Source organism: Puma concolor, chromosome B4 (assembly GCF_028749965.1).
Source record: "Puma concolor isolate L17-30 chromosome B4, mPumCon1.1.hap2, whole genome shotgun sequence".
Lineage (NCBI taxonomy): Eukaryota > Metazoa > Chordata > Mammalia > Carnivora > Felidae > Puma > Puma concolor.
This window is the reverse complement of record NC_141673.1, coordinates 120,599,898-120,618,404: the sequence shown is the minus strand read 5'-3', so window position 1 is coordinate 120,618,404 and position 18,507 is coordinate 120,599,898. Positions and strand designations below refer to the sequence as shown.

Here is an 18,507-nt window from a genome sequence, read left to right as displayed (position 1 = left end):
GGCCACCTCATCCGGACTCCATTACTTACCCGGTATGTGAGTTTGGGGGAGCCCCTTCCGTAAAGACCTACCTCTAGAATAATTGTAAAGGACAACTGAGGTCATATAAGTAATGCTGTTATTGTGGTGCCCGGCATATAGTAAGTACTCTGTCAGCTAACTGATGTTCATAACAATGACCTGAGTAATACATTAAAATGTCAATTACATTTTTCTTTTCTCAGGTAAGATATTATGGATTCCATTTAGAAATACTTACATCAAAACGGTGAAAATCAAAACATTTCCCGTTGGAGAGCTCTTAGCTTCTAACTTTATTTATCCACAGAGCTAATTAAAGGGATCATCTCAGCTTTTCCCCAATCCAAAATAGATGCCCCATCATTGCTCTTTGACATTATATTTTGCTTGCTCAGTTACGGGTTATTTCACAGTAATTCCATTTTAGGCTGGCTGCTTCCTGACAGTCTCCACCTGCATCAGTCATGTGTCTTTTTTTTTTTTCTTTTTTCTTTTTTCTTTTCAGCTTTATTAAGGTATAGTTGAAAAACCAAATCGTAAAGACCAAACTGTAAATTATTTAACGTATATATCATGATGATCTGATGCACATATGGATTGTGAAAGAACTCCCCCCCTCTCAGAAAGTGATACATCTTTCACGGCACTTATATCTCTTTGTGTATGCGAGAACATCGAAGCCATACCCTCTTAGGAAATCTCAGTTACACAAGACAGGGTTAGCTGTTGCTGCCATGTTAGGCATTAGATCCTTAGACCTTATATATCTTATAGCTGAAAGTTCATACCTTTCTGTCAATCCTTCCCTATTTCCCTCACCCCCAACCCCTGGAAGCCACTTTCTACTCTGTTTTTAAGAATCTGTCTTTTGCTGCTTGGCTTCTTTTAGTTAGTATAATGTCCTCAAGATCCATCCATGTTGTTGCAGATGACAGATTCTCCTTCCTTTTTTTTTTTTTTTTTTTTTTTATGGCAGAGGAACGTGCCATTAAGTCACGTGCCTTTACATTACACTTGAGTCTAGGAGCACCTGGGTGGCTCAGTCGGTTGAGTGTCTGACTTCAGCCCAGGTCGTGACCCCGTGCTTCGTGGGTTCGAGCCCCCCATCAGGCTCTGTGCGGACAGCTCAGAGCCTGGAGCCTGCTTCAGATTCTGTGTCTCCGTCTCTCTGCCCCTCCCCCACTCTGTCTCTCTGTCTCCCAAAAATAAACACTTAAATTAAAAAAATAAATAAAAACTAAATTACACTTTAGTCTATATTGTTTTTGGATTTTGCCTCGCAGGCAACTGCCCCCATTCACGATGCTCCCTCCTTATTTACTTGTTAGACATCATCTCTAAATTCTAGGTTCCATTCCATGTTCCATTATTCTTCTGGAGCCATCTCTTTGAGGTCCTCTGTTCTTCAGTTCTAAGGGTGTGACCCAGGCATCCCAGCAGGGAGACAGTTGGTGTTAAGTTGAATGTGAGTAGTATTTCAGAAAGAATCCAGAACATGTAGAAGTTATGTTTGCAGGGAGATTCTTAGGTCGAGATCTTAGGGAGATTCTAGCAATATGGCAAAGGTAAAGGAACGTAGAGTGCCAACAGTCCCCTTCTTCCTACAAACACATGGAAACATAAGATAAAATATAATAATAACAGCAGAAAATGAATACATGGCCGAGTTTGAAATAAAGGAAAGGAAATCCCCAGCTTCCAGAAGTGAAGAAGAGTATCAAAGTAGAAACGACAGTGAGCACAGATATTTCAGAAGTGGGTATTGCTCTCAGAAGTGGTATTACTCTCAGGCATTTGGCCAGGACTCTGATATTTACATAGCAACAGGAAAATGAACAGAAAAACACACTATGGCCCCTACAGAAATAGGCCAGGGGTTCAGATAGGTGGGCATTTAATAAGATGCGAGGGGATAGAGAGAGACCTTATTTACAGCCCAGGAAAACAACAACAAAGTTTACACTCTGACCCCAACATTGGTGAGAAATAAAGTGTTGTTTCTCAGAGAAACAAAAGCCCTAGACATGAACCACGCATAGGGAAGGAGCCTAAACTTATTCTGGTGGCATTTGGGGAGAATCTCCAAGTGTATCAGTCAGCATAGGCTAGGTAACGCTTCAGTAACAGACAGTCCCCAAATCTCAGTGGCACCTGGGACAACCAGTGTCTATTTATTGCTCAAATTGCCTGCCCACTGCAGGTTGGCAGAAGCCTCTGCCTTTCTTGGCCCCCCAAGGACCCATGCTGATAGAGGCTCCTTTTCAGTGTGTCACTAAGGGAGGAAAGGGGAGGCTGACAAGTCCTGCTGTGGCTCTCGAAGCTTCTGCATGCAGTGGTAGTTCAGTTAAAAGTCAGCACGACACTGTGCTCAACTTCAAAAGGGACAAAGGAGGTGCAAGCCATCAATGTGCCTAGAAAAGAAGTAGACTATTTGTGGGACAATACCAATGACAAGCAATGCAAACCTATAAATTCACTTAGAAATGACCAGGAACACCAGAATCCCTCAAGCGGGTTTTTCAACTGAGGAGAGAAATGACCCACTAGGATATAAGTCTTAGGAAATCTCACAATCTGAGGAGAGATAGAAAAGAAGAGAAGAGAAGAGAAGAAAAGAAAAGAAAAGAAAAGAAAAGAAAAGAAAAGAAAAGAAAAGAAAGGGAAAGAAAGAAAGAAAGAAAGAAAAAAGGAAACATCAAAAGGCAATTCAGAGGCAGCATAAAACAGCCGAGGACATCAATATCCAATAGGTACTCCACAAGACAAGACTAGTAATAATTGGGAGAAGACAATAAGAGGAGATATAGCAAATGAGAATTTTTCTAAAATTGAAGACAGACCTGAGCCTTCAAGTTGAAACACCACACAAAATCCCAAGCAAAATTTAGAGGAAAAAAATCCACACATAGGCCCACTGTCGGGAAACTTCAAAACATCAGATGTCGAAAGCAAATCTTTACCACAGCCAGAGAGTAAGGACAGGTTATCTGAAAAGAAAAGAAAACTTGACAGCAGCATACTTTTACAAGTCAAGAAGTCTGAAAACAATGGAATAATATCTTCGAAATCCGGGGGGAAAGATCACTTTCAACCAATATTTCGTTAACTGGCAAAATCTTCACTTAAGGGTGAGGGCCAACAGAAGACATGTTCAAATAAAGTAAAGAGAATTTCGCATTTACAGAACTTTGGCTGAAAGAACTAGTAACAATGTATGAAATGAATCACAACCGAGTGATTTATTCCAGGTATGCAAGGCCATTGCAACATTTGAGGTTCAGTCGATGTAAGGTACCATATCGATAGGCTAAAGAAGAAAAATCGTATGATCATACCAATTGACACAGAAAAAGCATTTGAAAAAAATCTAGTACCCATTCATTATTTCAAAAAATAAATCAGAACTCTCAGCAAACTAAGAATAGAGGGAAACTGTCTCACCTCATAAAGACCGTCTGCAAAAACCTACCAGCTAACATCATACTTAATGGTGAAAGATTGAATGTTTTCCCTCTAGGATTGGGAACAAGGAAAGAATGTCCAATGTCACCACTCTTAATCAACATAATTCTGGAAGTTCTAGCCCATGCAATAGATAAGAAAAAGAAACACAAGCCATGCGACTTAGAAAGGAGAAATAAACTGCCTCTGTTTCCAGATGACATTATGTAATAGAAAATCTGAAAGAATGTAAAAAAAACAAAAAACAAAAAACAAAAAACAAATAAAACACTTCATAGAAGTAATAAGTGAGTTAGCAAGGTCACAGCATACAAGATCAACACACAAAATCAATTGCATTTCTGTGTTCTAACAGCAAACAAATGGAAGGCAAAATGAAAAACACAAGACCGTTTACAACCGCTCCAGAGAAAATGAAACAATTACAAATCTAGTAAAACATGTATGCTGAAAATTGCAATGTATTGATGAGAGAAACCAGAGACCTAAGAGTTGAAGAGACATACTGCTTTCATACACTGGAAGATTCAGTTCTCCCCCCAAATTGATCCCTTGGTTTAACACAATTTCTATTAAAATCACAGCAAGACTTTTTTTAGCAGATTCTAAAATGTATATTAAAAAGGTAAAGGAGCTAGAATAACTAAAACAGTTTTGGCCAAGAAGAATAAAGAGGGAGGAATCAGTTTACCGATTTCAAGTCTTTACCTTATTTTAAGTCTTACCGTAGAACTACAGCAATCAAGATTGTGTGGGATTGGCAGAGAGATAGACACAAAGATCAATGAAATAGAATAGAGACTCCAGAAATACACCCACACAGTTCTGCCCAACTGATACTGATCAAACTGCAAAGGCAATGCAGTGGAGGAAAGATAGTTTTTCCAACAAGTCATGTTGGGGCAATTGGACATCCACAGGCAAAACCCAGGACTTTAACCTAAGTCTTGCACCTTATACAAAATGTACTTGAAATAGATCACGGACTTAAATGTAAAATGTAAAATTATGAAGCCGTTAGGAAAAAGAGGAAAGAGTATTCAGAACCTCAAGTTTTGTGAAGAGTTGTTAGCCATCACACCAAAAGCATGGTCCATGAAAGCAGAAGTTGATAAAATGGACTGCCTCCTGAAAAGACCCTATCAAGAGAATGAAAAGACAAGCTGTAGTTGGGGAGAAAAATCTCTATAGTCACACAACCGAGAAAGGACTAGTATCTAGAATATATAAAGAATTCTCAAAACTTAGTAGCTAAAAATCGAACAATCCAATTGGAAAATAGACAAAAAAGTCAAGAAGAGACATTTCCCTGAAGAGGATGTACAGATAGTTAATAAGCAGAGGAAAATATGTTCATCATTTGCCTTTTGGAAAATGCAGACTCAAACTGCAGTGAAATATCACCCCCCACACAGAGTGGTTAAGATGATAAATAATGATAACACCAAATGCTGGCGAGGATGTAGAGAAACTGGGTCACTCATATATTGCTGGTGGGAATGTCAAAGGGTACAGCCTCTCTGAAAAACAGCCTTACAGTTAATTTTAAAATGAAAAACAGACTTACCATATGACCCAGCAATTGTACTCTTTGGCATTTATCTGAGAAATATGAAAACTTAATGTTGACCCAGAAACTTGTGTATGAATGTTCACAGCAGCTCTGTTTGTAATGGCCAAAAGCTGGAAACTACCCAAACATCCTTCTGTGGGTGCCTACTTAAACAGGTGAGGTACGTCCACACAGTGGAATTCTACTGCAGTAAACAGGGACACGCTACTGATGTGCACAACAACTTGGTTGTACCTGCAGGGGTGTGCAGAGAAAAAAAAGCCCCAAATTCTAAAGGTACTATTTCCATTTATATAAAACACCAAATAGATAAACTCATAGAAATGGAGAACAGATTGGCAGTTGGGGGGAGGTGACTAGAAAGAGGTAGCACGAGAGAGCCTTGTTAGGATGATACAGTTACATAGCACTGTTGAGTTAGTGGTTACATGCAGTTAAATTTTATAGGATAACCCATGCACGCACATGTGCGCGCGCGCACACACACACACACACACACACACACACGAGTGCATGTATAAATCTGAGTAAGCTCTGTGGGCTGTCCCAATTTCAATGACCCGGTTATTTCAATGACCTGGTTTTGTTATTGTCTATACTTAAACAAAAGGTCAACATTGTTGGAAGCAGGGCGAAGGTGCATGGGACCTCCCTGCACATTTTTTTTTGCAACTTTCTGTGAATCTATAATTACTTCAGAACAAAGGACAACAAAAAGGTATATATTTTGCTAAGAAGTGTCATAAACATAGGAGGAGGAGGAGGAGGTGGACTGTATCCAGTGATGTTGAGGAAACAAACTAGTGAGCGTGGTTTTTTGGTAAAATCTAAATAAGCATCAGTCATAATGAATCATTTAAGGGAGTTAAGACCAAAGGAAAATAAAAATACCAGCTAGAAACTGGTCCAGAGAGTGTGATGAGAGTAGAAGCATTCTAAATCCTCGTACTGTTTAGGGAGGAGGATAGAAAACCATATATTTGAAATATCTTTATGATAAAAAGGTAGAATGGCATCTAAGCCAACCCAAGTTCTTTTATTTCATACTAAAATCATCCACTGAACACCTGTTCTGTGTCTGGAAACCTACTGACATCACTAATTGCTGTCATAATCCTGAAAGAAGGATTGATGAAGAAACAGACTACGTGGGAGTGAGTCACATATGAACAGTCATAGCAGTAAGTTGTGAAGCCAGCATTTGAACCCAGGCTCACTAACACTTGAAGCCTATGTTCTTTCAATTCCACTGTGCCCTGCTGTGCACAATGAATATTGAAATAGATTAACTTTCTAAAGAGAATACCTGCAGTGTGTTTTGAAGGTGAAATATTTTTACCTTACATGGATTGAAATATGACCCATTTCCAAACTGTGGGCAAAACAGAAAGCTTTTGTCTTACCCATTGCATTTCATGGCCCAGCCTGTGGGCAAAATCTACTGCAAAACAGAAAGCTTTCGTCTCTTGCCTTTTCCTTTGGCAGCTCTGAACAGTCGTTGTGAAGCCATGTGTCACAGGAGCTCATTCAACTGGTTGTGTTACTTGGGAGAATGAAGGGCAGTGGTTAACGTTCAAGTTTAGTGTTTTCTCAGTAAACAAAGCATGGGCTTAGAAATGAATTTTCTTTTTCATTTTATCCTGCGCGGATGAGAAAAGGGAAGTAACATTTTGAAGATCAAGGAAAACACCAGTCTCTCCAACTATTAGTTAATTTCCCATCTGTAAACCTTGTTTCTGTTTCTCCTGATGCTAAAGCGGTCTGGAAGCCTAACAAGCCCTGATACATCCTCGTACACACATATTCACAGAGTGTGCAGGGAGAATGCACGTACACATCGATGATAATAGGTGTTAGAGCTTTGTGGCTCATGTCTGTTGACAGGTTTGAATAAAAGGAACCGGAGGATTTGTCTCTGATCTATCAGGCTTTTTCTCCTTCTTTTAGCCAGGAATAAATGACTAAATCTCTCCATTTTATAGGATTGAAAAGAAGGAGTACTTTTATCTTTACTTGAAACATTGTGCAGCAGAAGCTTCTATTTACTGGCTCATAAAAGATTTTATGCCTCATCTGTTGTACTTAGGATGACTATAGCGGATGTTCTAGAAAAAGATTTGAAATGTGTTGCCTCCTGAAGTTAGAATTATAATCAGGTGTATTACTGAACAATCCAACTTTCCTTAATGTGTACAGATTTCTCTACTGGCGGGAAGTACTGAAGAAAGCTGAGATAGAACATTAAGCAAAATGTAGCCTGAAACTCTAAAAACATGTGTGATTGCCCACCCCTCTGTGTGCAGACTTCAGAACGTGTTTGCCCAGCTTTTACAGTAGTTTTATCTGATGAAACAACAGAAGCACCTGTCACGGGGCTGAGCTCAAAGCCTTCTATAAAAACATTGGGAACATTCTGATCTCAGCGTTACCATCCCTGCTCTGTCATGGAATACCTCAGAGACCCTACGCAAATCTCTTCTACTTCCTAGGCCTCAATTTCTTCATCCATAAAATCCTGACCCATTTCCCAGGAGACCTGAGAGAAAGATCCAGCACTAGAAAAATGGTTGTAAAGAGTAGAATGCCTCCCGGAAAGTCTTAGTAATGATAGAGTAAAGGGCCATTGGTTTATTTCATGCTCTTGATAAAGCGAAGATAGCTATTCTTTTACCAAAGAAAAACCAAAAGGCAAGTGCCAGAAAGAACGAATTCATCAGAGGGCAGGCAGTTATGGCCCTCATGCTCTGAATCCTTCATGCCCAGCCCCATTCTGGAGTCCGTGCTTTTCAAGTGGGTCACCTTCAGTGCAACCTTTAATAGCACTCACCATTAATGTACTCATGGTTGTGAATAGTGGCCAGGCAACTTGACCTTATCCAAGAAGACCTATGAAAAGTGGCTCCACTGGGGCGCCTGGGTGGCTCAGTCAGTTAAGCGTCCGACTTTGGCTCAGGTCATTTTCTCATGGTTCGTGTGTTCATGCCCCACATCGGGCTCTATGCTGACAGCTCGGAGCCTGGCGCCTGGAGCCTGCTTCGGATTCCGTGCCCCCCTCTCTCTGTGTCCCTCCCCCACTCGCGCTGTCTCTCTTTCTCTCTGAAAAATGAATAAACATTAAAAAAAAATTTTTAATTGGTAAAAAAAAAAGTGGCTCCACTGAAAATTGGTGTATCTTTAAAAAAAATTTTTAATGTTTATTTATTTTGAGAGCAAGAGAGAGAGAGAGAGACAGAGAACAAGCATGTGCACATGAGCAGGGGAGATGCACAGAGAGGGAGAAGGAATTCCAAGCAGGCTCTGTGCTGACAGAGTTCGAACTGTGGGGCTCGAACTCACGAACTGTGAGATCATGACCTGAGCTGAAACCAAGAGTCGGACGCTTAACCCACTGAACCCCCCAGGCTTCCCGGTTTATCTTGCTCTTAACAAAAGAGGGAAAGGCTATTTCTGAAATTCTTGTTTGGGACCCAAGATTTTCAATGAATGGCCATCATAATATTTGTTTCTCAATTTTTTGGTTGAATTGGGTTCGTCAGGGTCAAGATAGTTATTATTTCTCTTACACATTAACCTTGAGAAGTCATATAACATGTCAAGTGTAGACTCTGGAGCCAGACTGCCCAGAATTATACACCAGCTCTGTCACCAACCACTATGTGATGTGTGTCATATTCCTAAGTACTATTTGCCACAGTTTCCTTATCTATAAATGGATATAAAAGTAGAACCTACTTCATAGTGTTGTTGCAAGAATTAAAGTAGTTAATTTATGTTAATTGCTCAGTATCGTACCTGAATTGTAGTAAGTACTACATAAGTTGGGAATATTGTCATTATTAAGCATTTCATAAAGCCACTGTGGGGAAATAAATCCTGAGCTGTTGGCCCACTTGCTTTTTTTTTTTTTATAATGTTTTACTTGTTTTAGAGAGAGCACATGAGTGGGAATGGGGGAGGGACAAGAAGGGAGGGGAACAGAAGATCTGAAGCAGGCTCTTCGCTGAGAGCAGCAAGCCTAATGTGGGGCTCAAACTCACAAACTGCAAGATCATGACCTGAACCAAAGTCAGATGTTCAACTGACTGAGCCACCCCGGCGCTCCATATTGGCCCACTTTTCAAAATGTATCTAGACCCTGGCCACCTCTTACCTCTTCCATTCCTAATCCACCATCACCACTTGCTAGGACCCTTGCAGTAGCTTCCTCCTGGCCTCCCTACTTCCCCCTTGCCACCAACAGTCTCCACAGAGCCGCCTGAACGGTTATTCCAACCCTTAAGTCTTGTTGCAGCACTCTTCTGTACCAAGTGCTGTATGGTCCATCATTTCATTCAAAGTCCAAGGTCATCCACCATCTGGTGAGTAGGTATAAGCCCATCTACCATCTGGCCTCACCTCCTTCCACCTCATACCCAAGAGGGTGTGTCGGAGGGGGGCAGGAGGTCCAGCTATCGACATCTCGGTAGTTCCCTTAACATCCTAGCTTACTGCTTCTCAAGTCCTTTTATACTTTCTGTTCCCTTTGCTTGAAACATTCTTCAGACATCTGTGAGAAGGGTGGCTTCTCCTTGATTCAGGATGACAATGCACATGTCATCTTATCTGAAGTGGGTGTCTCTGTCCACCCTTTCTCAAATATCTTTTCCTTTCCTTCTAGATTTACCCTTACCTGCTTTATTTCTCTACAGTAGACTAATTACCGCAGACATAGTTTGTCATTTGTTTCTTGACATATGTTTGTCTCTCCCTGACTAGCATAAAAGGTCCATAAGAGCAGGTGTCTTACTTTGTTCACTGCTGTTTTACAAGCTCCTGATATGGTGCCTGCATATAGTAGATGCTCCATAAATATATGTTGAAGAATTAATGGAGTGGGTGATACAGTAGTTTGTGTTGGACTGGTCAAGCACTTTCACATATACTCTTATTAAATCACATGATGTAGGAAGCCTGGGGGGCAAGTTTCTTTTCTTGCACTTACACCTATAAATAAAGGGTCAAATCTGAAAAAAAGACTTCTGTAGTGACAGAAAACGGATCAGTTTTTGCTTAGGCAATGGCGAGGATCACCAGGGCATACAAGATCATTTGGGGCTTAAGCAGATTTTCATTATCTTCACTGCAGTATATGAATATATCAAAACTTATCAAATTACTAAATTTTATTTATTTACTTATTTATTTATTTACTTCTTGATTTACTTTGTTTTTGTAAGTTTATTTATTTTGAGAGAAAGAGCATTTGTACGCGCGGGGGAGGGGCAGAGAAGAGAGAGAGGGGATAGAGAGAATCCTAAGCAGGCTCCGCAGAGCCCGATGTGGGGCTTGAACTCATGAACTGTGAGATCGTGACCTGAGCTGAAATCAAGAGTCAGGCAGTCAACCATCTGAGCCACCCAGGCGCCCCTCAATTTTCTACATTTTAAATATGTATGTTATGTTGTGTGTTATTTTACTTCAATAAAGCTGTTCTAAAAAATTTGTCAGGTGACCTACCCAAGGTCACACAACATTTTTCTGGAAAAGCTTGACTAGACCCCACACCGGTAGATTCATGGTCTGTTCTTCCGGTTCCCTGCATTACCTGCCAGGTGACGAACGAGCCTTGGGTCTTCAACAGGAACAATGCCAATTTGTTGTAACATTTATTTATGTATGCCTCTGTGTTGAAAAGGGAACTTTGATTTTATAGTTTAGAAGTATTGTCTATCACTTATGTAAGTTTCTATCCCCTAAATTCAGTAAAAGTCAAATAACCACAAATAATTGGATAATATTTGAGGACTCGCTGGTTTATAGAACTTTTAGGTAAGCAAACTGAAACAATGACATGATTTAACCGAGGTCATCTAGAGCAGCTGCTTTGGCACAGGAATTAGAAATTGAGTAACCCCAGATTTTGTTTTCAGCATAAAAGCTACATTTCCTTCCATCTTTTATTGGCAATTATAACACTTTTTTTTTTTTCCAAACTACCAAGATTATCCGTTTCTTGAAGTCCTTTGTGCATATTGTCTTTTTCCATCTTCTGAATGAAGTGCTCTGAATGTCTTCTGGCACATACAGGACTCACTATTAGGCTCTTTTTTGGTTTGTTTTTTAATTTACCGTCTATGAGGGCACCACCTATGGAAGACGATACTGATAGAATTGAAATCAGTAAAGATATCAGCAAAATGTACACGTCAAGTTAAGGCTAACATTCTATCTATTGTGGTTAAATGGGGCCACACCTTAATTAATAAATCTGTTCCTGACGAAGCAATTGCTCTCAAATTGATCAATATTTTTCCATTTAAATGGACCTTTAAAAAAAAATTCCTGCCATGTGCTAGTGAATACCTACTTAATGTTCATTGACACAGAGAGGTACAAAGATGGTCAGCCTAATGTTCAGATAAACGGAATAGAACAAATGCACAAGTATTTTGTGATGCAAGGAAAGTATACTATTCTTGAGATGCGTAAGACTGGTTTTTTTTTTTTGTTTTGAATTATTACTGAACCTTTATCTTTTAGCTTTTTTTTTTATTTATTTATTTATTTTTTTTATTAAAATTTTTTTTTTCAACGTTTATTTATTTTTGGGATAGACAGAGACAGAGCATGAACGGGGAGGGGCAGAGAGAGAGGGAGACACAGAATTGGAAACAGGCTCCAGGCTCTGAGCCATCAGCCCAGAGCCTGACGCGGGGCTCGAACTCACGGACCGCGAGATCGTGACCTGGCTGAAGTCGGACGCTTAACCGACTGCGCCACCCAGGCGCCCCTATCTTTTAGCTTTTAAATGTATTAGTTTATCCCCTTTATTGCACTTATATTCCCAAGACCCTTGGTCAAATAATTTATAATTGTGAATTGAAGCACATTTGGATACTAACGGCTGCTTACAGACTATGCTTGGTGAATTCTTTCATAATACTACTGGTTAATTACTCCTTGGTTTATCCGTTATGAGAAACTGTGTATACATTCATATGTACATGTGTGAATATGTGTATACACACACACACACACACATATATATATATATACATGCGTATATGTGATTTTCTTAAAAATCTATATTTTCCATTATATTTGCAAGCATCACTAATCTTAGGAAAGCACATTCTGGCAGAGAGAAAGAACATAGTGGAAAATTTAAACTCCAGTGTGATTTTTTTCTTTCATTTGCAACATGTCTCACATCTAAACAGACACTAGTATGTTTCCTTGCGTCAAGCTGCGAACATTGGAAACTTAATTTTTCTTTGGAATTTGGAGACTAGATGTTATCAGTAGGAAGTCGCTGATGGAAATTGATGCTTTTGCTTCTGGCCAAGCATACCACCGAGATCATGAAAGGAGCATCCAACCCTTGCAGAGTGTGCCTTATAAAACCAGAGAAGTCATCGGAGTGGGTGGATTACTTGCATCTGCAAAGGAGCAAGTCCTAGCCAGATTGCCACCTATCACTGTGACCAAAATTTGTTTGTGTCTGCAGAATTCTCAAAGAAAGATCCTGTTCAATTTTTTTTTTTTATGTTTGTTACAATTTTCCATTCAGATTGGAAGAATACCACAAAAATATTTGGTCAAAGAAATCTGAACCTTCTAAAAATATTTCTGTTATTACTGATGGCATTTGAGCCGTGGCTCATCTGACCTGCTTGTCAGTCTTCAGCAACCGTTTGGGACTATTTTGAGACTGGATTACCCAGTGCTTTAGCTTAAGCTCCCCCGTATCTTACAAAATCCCCTTCCAGTTACTGCCTCATTATGACAAAATGACTGGAAAGTGTTGTCTCTAAGCCCTGTCTCCATTTCCTCTCCTAGGATTTCTCTTGAACCCGCCCATTCAGACCTTTAGTCCCACCACTCCGTAGAAACAGCTCTGGTCAAGGTCACCAGTGACCCCCACATGTTAACAATGTTTTATTATTAACAATGTTTTACTTGACTTGTCAGTGCCTGGCATGCTAGGTCACTTGCTGTCCTTAAGACATATGCTTCTCCTGGTTTCCTAGACACTTCTCACTCGTCAGTCTTCCTACCCCACTGACTGCTCCTCTTTTTTTTTTTTTTTTTTTAATTTTTTTAAATGTTTATTTATTTTTGAGAGAGAGAGCGCAATCAGGGGAGGAGCAGAGATAGAGGGAAACACAGAATCTGAAGAGGCTCCAAGCTCCAAGCTGGCAGCACAGAATCCAGCGCAGGGCTCAAACCCGTGAACTGCGAGATCATGACCTGAGCGGAAGTCGGATGCTTAACCGACTGAGCCACCCAGGCGCCCTACTGACTGCTCCTCTTAAGTCTTCTTTTTGGTTCGTTCTCATTTTCTCACCCATAAGCATTGGCCTCAGCCCCCAGACTCCATCTGTTCTCAGTTATACTAGTTCCCTAGGTGATCTGATCTGGTCCCATGGTGCCGAATGTCCCCTGTATGGTTGACTTCGTCACCTTGGGCTGCCATGATAAAATATTACAGACTTGGTGGCTTAAACCATGGGAATTTCTTTTCTCACAGTTCTGGAAGCTGGGAAGTCCAAGTCTTCCTGGCTTACAGACAACTACCTTCTCTCTGTGTCCTCATATCGCCTTTCCTTGGTGCCTGTGCAGGGAGAAGGAAAGAGGACAAGCTTTCCTGTGTCTCTTCTTATGAGGGTACTAATCCCACCTTCATGTCTTCAGATAAACCTTATCACCTTCCAAAGGGCCGACCTCCAAATACTGTCACGTTGGGGGTTGCAACTGCAACATATAAGTTGAGAGGAGGACATAAACATTCAGTCCGTAACAATGATAATGACCCCTCCGGCTCAGACCTCTCCCCTGAAGTCCAGATTCATATTTCACATCACCTACTTGACATCTCCCCCTAACAGGCTCCAAAATGAACTTCTAGTTCCTCCTCAACAACACCCAGTCCTTCCAGCGTCTTCCCCATCTCAGTAGATTGCGTCCCCCTCCTGCCGGTTGCTCACGCCAAAGCCTTGCCATTTGCCTGGACCCCTCCTTTGATCTCATTTCATACCTAATCTGTCAGGAAATTTTATTCACCCTCCTTGCAGCATCTATCCAGATATCTGGTCACTGCTCACCATCCCTAGGACTCTGCCCAGGTCCAAACTACCACACTCTCTCTCCTGGCTTAAATTTAGTGCCTTAAATTTCAGTGGTCTCCTGAGGTGGGTCCTTGTCCCCGGGAGTCAGTTCTCAGCACAGTGGCTCTGGTAAATAAATCTCATTTTTGCCACACCTCTGCTTTCAGCCCTCTGTTGGCTTCCCGGCTCACGGAGACTCCTCCCCCATCTCCTCTCCTCCTCCTGTCCCCCACCCCGCTCATTTCCCTCCAAACGTGCTGGCCCCTTGCTGCTCCTGCCTCAAGGGAACTTGCTGTTCCCTCTGCCTGGATTGTTCTTTGCCCACATACCTACAAGACCGGCTCCCACCTTTCTTTCAAATATCTTAGCAGCGGTCATCCAACTCCTGTGAATAAAATAGCAATCCACCCACTCCAACCCCACTGCTCTCTGTCCCCCACGCCCTGTTTTGTTTGGTTCCCTATTATTTGGCCCACTCTACACATTCCTGTCTGTGAGCTTATTGTCTCTCCTACACCAGTAGAAGCTAGGACCTCTGAGCTTCCTGCTGTATCCCCAACCTTCAGAAAACAATGTGGCAGGTACTCAGCGAATATTTCTAGAACGAATGAAATCTGTCTTTTTTTTTTTTAAATAAAATGTTTATTTATTTTTGAGAGAGAGAGCAGAGGAAGGGCAGAGAGAGAGAGAGAGAGAGAGAGAGAGAGAGAATCCCAAGCAGGCTCAGCACTGTCAGCACAGAGCCTGACGCGGGGCTTGAACCCACGAACCACAAGATCATGACCTGGGCTGAAATCAAGAGTCGGATGCTTAACTGACTGAGCCCCCCGAGCGCCCCTGAAATCTCTCTTTTATGGCACTAATTGTGCTGAAGTGGGTGCAGCGCTCCTGCTCTGTGCATGTAAAATGGCCCTGAGCTTCGTGAATGTTCTCTATTCCTCAAGCTTTCATTTAAGGATCTGCTTAGCCTCTAGTTGTTTTAACCTGGATGAGCCCACTCTGGGAGTAGAATTACTTGTGCCGTGGAAAAGGGACCAAGCTTATTATTCTCTCTTTTGTCACGTTTGTTTTAAAGCATAACGCTTATATATCCGTGGATCTGCTATTATAGAAAATAAAGCCAAGAGATGCACGGACGCCTGTAAGTGACAGTCATTTGAGTTGGGTCTTGTTTTCTCCAGGCTTCTTCTAGTGAGGGATAGGTGCTCAGTGTGTCCAGTGCATGCTTTGATGAGGGCAGCCCCAGGCAACAACGTGGCTTGATTGATCCCTTAGCTAATCAAGCAGGTGCCTTTAGTAGGAATATCAACAATTATCATTTTGATCTTGAGACATTTGGTGGGGGGGGGTGCCTCTTACCTACGAAAGTGGGGAGAGGGGAAAGAAAGGTTATTTATGGTGGCTCTGGAAGCAGGGATGATATTTTACAGGCAGTGGTAAAGGAGACCAGGGGACAGGGATCTGAGCAGGGACACTTTTGTCATTGCGGTCTGTCCCCACCCACCACTCCCTCAGCTGCCTCAGCCACCCTCAGACATTTGTTCTTTGTTGTGATCTTGGGGCTGAGAACAGAAGCTGCTCTTAAAAGGCAGCACTGGAACCTCAAAGGGAAATGGGGAGGAGGAAACAGCCATGTGTGATGTCTCCTACGTGCCCCTTCGGAAAGTACCAGAGGGAACAGAAGGTAAAGGTACAATGAAAAGTCTTCCGGGGTCTTTTGAGGGCGATTCGAAAGGTCACTTGTGGAGCCCGGTCCTGGAGATCGTCATCGTGGCCCCTAGCACCCTGAGTCACTCCTTCCTTGGAGTCCCTGCGTGCTGGGGGGCTGGGCAGTAGCAGGGGTGGGGCGGGGGAGAGTGTGGCCTCATCTCGTTACCCCTGTGCAACTGGGATTCCCCCCAGCAGCAACGCTGTCTTTTCCCACTTGCTCTTAAAGCAAGAAATGGCCAACAAGGGTAGCCTTGGGAAAATTAGAGAAGCCTGACAAAAACGTTGAAAAGCCCCCGCCCCCACCGGGACAAGTGCCACCAAAGGACTTAGATCCGAACACCTGACGAACAGCCCAGGCCCCACCACCATCCTCTCTCCTCTCCTGCTCACACGACAGTAAGTCCTGAGCACTCATCCCCGGCCTTTCCACCGCCATCTCTCTGGATTCTTCTAGACAATAGCTCTCTTGGGAACCCCTTTGTGCCTCTGGCCGGGACTGACACGATATTCCAGATCTCCCCACAGGGACAGGGCGTGAGGAGGGGCAGGGACAGAAGACACGGAGGAGGCTCCCAGAAGGTCCACACCCTCTGGCATAGACCCGAGGACACAGGAGGAGCGATACTGGAGCAGCAGGGAAGACACAGGGAGTGGGGATGGGCAGGAAGCCAGGGACAAGCCTCAGAACAGACTCACCCTGCCTCATGCTGTGTGTCACTGCCCACTGCAGGCTGGAGCCTGGCTGGGTCTGTCTGGGAGTGTCCACAGGACAGCCGTGGCCCGTCACGGCAGAGGGAACCTTTACAGCAGCCCCGGGAGAGTCCGCCGAAAGCCCGGAGGAATCAGGTAGTGAACGGATAAACAGAATGATTAGCAGGTGATAGTAATAGGAAAAACACAAAGCTTTAAGCAGTACGGAAAGCAGTTCGCCACCGTATAAAAAACGTGGAAACGCTAAAGGCAGCTTCGCGTGACTCCGCCCTTTCTACTGACAACCCAGAAATAAAGTCACCGAATCGCGGGAGGAGTTGAGGACACTCAGGTGCCTGCTTCCATTAGGACTGCTCAGAACAAAATCAACAGAAAGGCATCTGTTGATAGAGTGGACGGCACACCCACCCCGAGTGCCGGAAGGTGAAGAAGGTCCCATCCCCGGCTTCGATGCCGACGTTGGGGGGAACGCTTCTCGTCTCTCCGTGTCACACTCAAGCCTGCCGGGGGCAAGAGCACAGGGGCTCATGTGCCATCTGTCTAAATATTTTTAAAACTATAAATCAAGCTGCCCAACTGTTAGATGAAATATATTCTCTCCTCATCCTTCGATAAATATACCTTTGTGACCACGTCAAAAACTAGATTTGCTTTTAGCATTCTCAGAAATGCTCACGGAGTTCTGTGCTGGGTCACGAGATGAAGAAGGGCTTCCCCACCCCCAGCCTGTCCTCATTTCCACCACGCACATGTGAGCGATTATCCAGCCCACGTGGGCCCTGCTAACAGCCACGCCTCCATCACCCCTGAGTACTTGGGGAGAAGCTCTGAAGCGCAGTGCCCGGGGCAGGGTCCCTTTCCCGCACCCCTCCTCCATCTCACAGTTTGGCCCTCCTTCCATGGGGACTCCTGCACATGGGCCCTGCGCTTCTATGGAACCCCAGACGTTAAGGAAGTCGATCATTCCGACGAGAGGAGGACATCGGGTAGGTTGCCTTGTATTTTTGGGTCACGAAAGAGAAACAGCAAGTCTGGTTTTTTTTAAGAGCTCCAAATGAAGGCCAGTGAGATATGAATTCCCCCAAACTGCCCACACTCTCTTTCTCACCACTTTCTGGAAAAGAATTCCGAGCCTCCCCCTCAGACACCTAAGAAGAAGCTGAGAAAAAGCAGCCCAGAAGACGAACAGCTGCTCTACCCAGTGCATGCCTCACCCTCCTAGTTGGCCACACGCCCTGCATCGCCCTCTCTCGCAGACTTGGGGAGCAGAAGAGCGAGTGTTCCGGAATATCCCTCAATGGCTGCCTGTGGCCAGAGTCACCTTTCAGCTGAGGCAGCTCCCCCTTTTGGGCCTGGTGACATGAGTAGATCCACCCCTAGGCTTCAGGGTGGCAAGGGCCAGTCATTTGCTGATAGTCTGACCGATAACTGAAGGTCATTTCCCCCTCCACCCCCCACCGCAGCATTTTCCCTGAGCTGCTAGAGAGTGGATGAGTTCCATGACAGTCACAGACCCACAGAGACCAGCCTTGCCGGGGATGGGACCCCCTGTCTAAGGCTGGACTTTGGAGGGAGACCAAGGCGTACAGCTGGGGTACGGGAGCAAGGCAGAGAAAAGACGTGGGAAGAAGTGGCACCAGAAGGCAAGACTCTTTGGGACCCAAGTATCCCACATTTACTACTTTATAAACATGAGTTTCACAAAGTTGGGAGTCTGCCCTCTGGAGCGAAATCCTAGAGAGTGGGTCTCTTGGCATTTGTTTATAATTTGTCAGCAAAGGATGGTTTTTATTTTATTGCCATTAGCATATCAAAGTATAAATAAGCAACACTGCTCCGATTTACCCGGAAAGTTTCCTCGGGAAATCCCTGGTGATCCTGGGGGGGTTGCCTACAAGGGGAGAAAAAACGCTCATCCTGTCAACATCTTGCAATGTCTTTCTC

General features: G+C 43.3%; 1 protein-coding gene across 20 annotated transcripts in view; it reads left to right on the top strand.

The window, feature by feature from the left end:
* Positions 1-18,507, top strand: part of KIAA1217 (KIAA1217 ortholog) — a 755,207-nt gene that overhangs the window by 623,917 nt on the left and 112,783 nt on the right. The window contains exon 1 of one of the 20 annotated variants that reach the window (XM_086714737.1): positions 17,530-17,549. The exons of the other annotated variants lie outside the window; for them this stretch is intronic. The gene's annotated coding sequence lies outside the window, so the exon portion shown is untranslated. Of the gene's footprint in view, positions 1-17,529; positions 17,550-18,507 lie in introns of those variants that run through there. 20 annotated transcript variants of the gene reach the window in all.